We start from the raw sequence: 6000 nt of genomic DNA on the forward strand, positions 1-6000 counted from the left end.
AGTGTTTTCCTGGGGATCAGGACATCTCAGGACAGGCAGAGAAATATTCCCTGTGCCCTGGGTTCCAACAACTCATGGCAGCCAAAAACGAAATAACCAATTACTGCCATTTATTTTAAATTGGCCAGAATAGCTTCCTACATTTAAAGATAAAACTAGAGGCAGGTGTTCAAGGAAATTTCAGAGAACAGATTATAGTAGCGCAAGGCAATGGATATAGAAGCTCATCCTGGCTGGACTAAGCATATTCTGCAAGTACTCAAAATTGATCAGCCCTAATGGTCCAAGAACATGCAGAATGAGCTCACAGCTGAGCCCTGGGTGAGTGTCAGCAGTTCTGTTCTGCCTGGTTTAGTTACTGTTTTCTCCATGTCTGAAAGCCAGTGAAGTGAAAGCTTAAGTACAGAATTGGTTTTAGATCAGGTTTGTTGATGCCTTGTTGATTGTGGAGAGACGCTGGCAGTGGCACTGGGATTGGCTGTCTCGGGCTGTGCCACAGCACTGAGAGCAGCTTTAGTGAGTGCAGAGCTGCTCATGGCTTGATGTTTGACTGACCCAGCTGGACAGCTTGAAACTGGCACATTTCTGCCTCTGGGAAGCTGCTGGTGGCAAATACACAGGCAGGGTATGAGATTCTGACTGAATTAGAATCATTGGTCAAAGACAATGATTATTTGGGACTATGAGAACACATAAACATTATTATCATTTGAAGTATAAAAAAAAGAAAGACGCCTTTAAGGATAGTCACTGCCATCAGTATAAAAAGTGCTGTTTGTTTTGTTGTTGGGTTTAGGTTTCTCCAATATTCCCATGTCCATTTTATTCTACCTAACTGCAGCTTAAATGCAGTGATAATGCTCCCTGCAATTTGAGCAGCTTCTTTTGCCTAATAATCATACTGATTGCAGTATTTAATAGACTTCAGCTTTACTGCTTTTGCAGTTATAAATGCACAGCGTTTTTCTGCCAATCAAGTTAAAGGTCAGCCTTCTTGCCAAAGCTGAGCTTCCTGCTGCACTTGATGAGTGACACCACAACTGCTTCAGCTCAAGTGAGGGATGAGCTTTGTCTGTGTGGATGTAACTGTGGAATAAAGGGTAATCTTGACGTGTGAATAGTCTTTACTGCTTGGAGCTACTCCAACAGTGCAGCTTTGTAGCTGTTACTTGGTTTAACAACTCCCCTCACTGAGAGTCTTGAGTACAAACAATATCTGCTACAACAATATCCTCTGTGAAGCATTTTTTAAAGCCTAATGAAAGGTTCAAAACCAGAACTTTAAGGACTGCATCAGTTTGAGCACCACATCATCACAGCAACTAAAGCCTTGGCATTGTTGAATATTGCCTTGGCATATGCTGAATTATACAGTGTCAGCCCATAATAATAAAGCAATCTACTAAACTGTCATACAAAATAATTAAATTTTTAAATAATGAGTTTATAACTTGATGAATTAGGTGTTTAATTTAGTTTCAGTCTCAGCTGTTGTTCAATTACTGATGTAAGTTTCTAAGTGGAAAAAACAAAATTAACTACAGCAATTTTGTACAGAATGAAAGAATATGAATATAGGTATGTTAAAGTCAAATAATGTCATGCATTTGTAGAAAAGTGAGTCTATCAAGATGCCTTTGCTCTGAAAGCTATCTTTTCTGCCAAGTAAATGGAAGAACCAAAGCCTTTCATTAGTCAGTATTTCTAATGTTCTACTGGTTTTGCTGAAGCTGACCTTTCCTCCCCTGCCAAAGCTCTCTTCAGGCAAATAATCAAACACAAGGACATTATGTTTTCTTTCCTGCAGTCCATGAGCCATAATCCCTCTCTGAACTATGCTCTTGCAGAATGAGTTTGTGTTACTACTGCAGTTTGGCTTGCTCAGTTTTAATCTTCCAGTCAGATCATGACTTGCTTCTAAAAGGTCAAAATTGCCATCTTTCCTGCAGGAAGCATTACTTCCTTCTACTAAGGCACTGACATCACAAGCCCAGATTCTTACCTATTCCAATTAACCAGAAATAAAATGGGCTTGAGCCCTGCTGTAACCAATGAGAGTAAAGATGTGGAGAATGAGGGAGATGGAAAAGGGAAGCTCATGAGTCAAATTAATGGGAAGGACTAGGTAGAATAGTGGGGTTTTTAACTGAAAACATACATCAGCTGTTTGGTTGTAGCAGGTGGTGTAGCAGAATCAGTGGTGTATGTGTTAAAGGTAAGTTTGTATACCATTTTCTTACACAGTGTTTGTTTACACAATCCATTGTTGTGGCAAAGTCCATGTCTTTTAAAAATTCATGTTAGAACTTGCTGTCAGAAAATGTCAGTCAGAGGTAAAGCAGAATAAACAAAGCATATTTTTAAAAGGGCCTTGAAGGAGAGGTCTGCAGCTGTTGAGATGTGGTGAACCCTGTCTGTCATTCTTCCAGGTCAGCCTTTCATAAAACAAGAGAGTGATACTTCCAGTAACAAGATTCACATCATTTAAAATCCAATCATGCTGACATTCCCTGTCATCAGATTAGTCTACCAAACTGCACTGTTACCTGGGATTGACATGAAAGTCTGAAATTTCTAAAAATTAATCCTACTTGCAAAATGAGCTAAAACCAGCTTGCATGCAACATATTACAGAATGTTCTTACTAGATGGGGTATATTTTATTAATTCAACTAGTTTTCTGTTCTCTTGGCGTCGGAGTACAGTAGCGAATGAAAGGAGATTTTTCTTGTTTCTTTGTAGTCTTACAGTTGCTCTTCAGATTGTGGCGGGTGACACCTGGGATAATGTAGAAAATCTGTTCCAATGGATTAATGGGCATATCCACAACCTTAAGTGAGACATTAAATAGTAGTTCTTTTGGGAACTGTTAGTGCCTTGAGGCTACCTGACCCCTATTTGATCTAGTCAGCAGGACCTTCCTTCTATGAATTCCCTACTGTATTTCCTCTACATCCGTGAGCTCCATATCCTGAGAAAAGCCTTGCTTTTCTAATTCCTAGTGGAAGGTGGCCCTTTCTAGCTGACACCTTTTTTGGTTGATTCTCATGTAGTTTTCCACATTTAAACAGAATTCAGCCTAGTTTTGCTAAAATCAACAGCATGAATGCAACTACTTGTTTGAAGCCTCTTTCTAATCAAAGCACTAATTATTGGCCCTACTCTCAGTTTACCATTTCCAGCAGTCGAACTGAGCACAGTGTCTGAAATTGTAGTGAAGAAATAAATACTGTATGCATATCTGGAATGATCTGTAGCTCCCAGCTTAGCTGTGCTCATTTTAAAATGCCCTGCTTTTCTCTGTATTATAGAATTTTGTGCGTGATCTCTGTATAGGCAAACCTTGACTACAGATTACTCCTCCTTTGCAGCCTGCTCTCTGAACAGGCCACTTGAAAATATTTTCACATGTAATAGATTTGCTTTTGTTCTGGATATTAGAAGGCCACCTTTGCTTTCTGTAAATTGTATAACCCCCTGAAATTTTCACTTGAGGGAAGTTGGTTCCATATTACTCACATTTCTATAAACTGTACGTTGGAGCTTGCAAATCTTTGTGTCTCCTTTAGGCACTGTACTCTTAGATCTGACCTGAACTGGTTCTAAAGTTCTAAAGTCCTGTTTAATTCTGTTTCAGAAAAGGCTTGTAGAAAATCCCTCTCACTGACTTACTTTTGCATTTTGGTTGCATGAGGAATATTAGCTTAGTGACAAATGAGCAGAGATTTTATTGATTAGAACTCATGTTTACTCTTTCATTAAACTTTTAAGTTGGTTCAAGAAGTCTCTGCCTACTCTCTTTAAAAACTACTTCCCAGATCGTATTTGTTCAAATGAATTTAGGCTTCTCAGTAAATTTCCACAGGATTATTATAATAACCAGACACCACAATCACCTGGCAAGTACTTGAAACAGCAGTAAATATGTTAATGGTATCAATTAGCAATTTGCTTTGTGTAAGTTACAGCTACAGTGAATGTTTTTATTGTCACATTCTGAAGAAAAAAGTTCTCACAGGTAAAATGCTCATACTTAAACAGCCATTTGTCATTGCTGAATAATGAAAATAGAATGTAGACAGCTGGCATCCTTGCATGGCTTCTCTGTTGTGAATGATGTGATCACACTCCCATAGGAAAGAACAAAAAAGTTTAGGTATATATGTATCTGTTCCTTTTGGGAACCCCAAATGAACCTTTTTAAAATTAAGTGTTCTGAGGAAACCAAATCAGGTTTCAATCTCTTGCCCAGCTCTAGATAATAGGATGCTGAAAGAGCCAGTAAGTATAGCCTATGCAAACAAACTGGAAATTAATGAGTTCAGCACTGATAGCTTGGTAAACAGCAGCCAGTCAATACAGAACAGCACTGCTCTTGGCCCTGCATCTATTCCCTGAACTATTGAACCAGAAACTACTTTTCTCAGGACATGATTTTGCTGTTTCCATATCTGAGTTTGTTAAACAGGTTTACCTTTGATTACTGTTTGGAGTGACCGGCCTTGAAACTGCTGCAACCATTTTAAAGGTTCTCCAGAAACATTGTATAAACACTACTAAAGTCCCGAGGGGCATTTCCTATGAGTTGTTTTCATTCAGGAGGCAAACACCTGCAGCTGGATGTGTGGTACGGCTGCGCTTTGGTTCCCGGGCCCTGCTGAGCAAGCCTGGCCGTGCTGCGAGAGGGCAGCGCTGGCCAGGGGGAGCGCTTCAGGATCGGGATGGGAATCAGGAAAAGGTTCTGCTTCCCCCAGAGGGTGCTGAGCACTGCCCAGGCTCCCCAGGCAATGGGCACGGCCCCAAGGCTGCCAGAGCTCCAGCTGCGTTTGGACAGCACTCCCAGGGACGCACAGGCTGGGATTGTTGGGGTGTCTGGGCAGGGACAGGGGTTGGACTGGATGATCACACAGAAAAGGATGGAGGGGGACTGTTCACAAGGAAAGGCAGGGAGTGCAGGACATTAGCTCAGTTGGTTGGAGTATGGTGTTAATAACGCCAAGGTTGTGGGTTTGGACCCTGTTTGGGTCACTCACTTCAGAGCTGGACTTGCTAATCCTTGTGGGTCCCTTCCACTCAGAATATTCTGTGATCCTGTGACATGGGGGAATGGATTCCTACTGACAGAATGCAAGTTTAGATGAGATATTGGGAAGAAATTCTTGACAACGAAGGTTGGTGAGACCCTGGCACAGGGTGCCCAGAGAAACAGCACCTCATGGCTCCTACTGCCTGGACAGGAGGGGTTGTATTGAACAGCTGCTTCTTGAGAGCAGCTTCTGAGGGAATCTGCTGCTGGGATCATCCTCTGTGTCCTTCCTTTGAGGCATCCTCTCTGTTCTTTTCTTGCTCCATTCCTGTGGCTCAGCTTAGGCAGAGCTGCTTCCTGGCCACTTGTTGGCTCTGTCTCTCTAAACACACCCTTCCACAGCATCCCCATTATCGCCTTTCACCCCCCACCCTGCCCCCTGGCTTAAACCTAATTGTTCCTTTGCTTTGTGCTCTCTTCACTGTCAGGCCCACCTAAGTCAGAGATGAGGTGAAACAGGGTCCTTAAACCAGCACCACTGGAGGAAGAAGCTATCAAATTCCTTCTGGGGGAGGGAGAGAAGGAGCTCCTCATGGGGAAGTGTCTAATGCTGAAATCAAAGATTTTTATTTGTCTTTAGCAGCTGTGAAAAATGCCTATTTTATGATTGGGTTTTCACAAATATTAAAATGAATATTATATGTGTTGTGTTAGAAAGTAATGCTGTATTAATTCTTTTGAGTAGTGTGTTAAATACAGTTTTAAGTTATTAAAAAAAAAATTAAAACAGAAACTATGCTATGTAGGATGCTTTTTTTTAGAAAGGACTCGCAGCGATATAGCAGCCACAGGAAACCTAAATCTTTCAGAGAAAAAGAATTTATTGCCTTCTTATCAGAAGAAACTGACTTCTTCCTGCCTGGCTAAGGATCGAAGGCGCCTTAGGATTAGGAGGAAGAAGTTGACGATGACCA

Source organism: Molothrus ater, chromosome 22, assembly GCF_012460135.2.
Source record: "Molothrus ater isolate BHLD 08-10-18 breed brown headed cowbird chromosome 22, BPBGC_Mater_1.1, whole genome shotgun sequence".
In the NCBI taxonomy this organism is placed as follows: Eukaryota; Metazoa; Chordata; class Aves; order Passeriformes; family Icteridae; genus Molothrus; species Molothrus ater.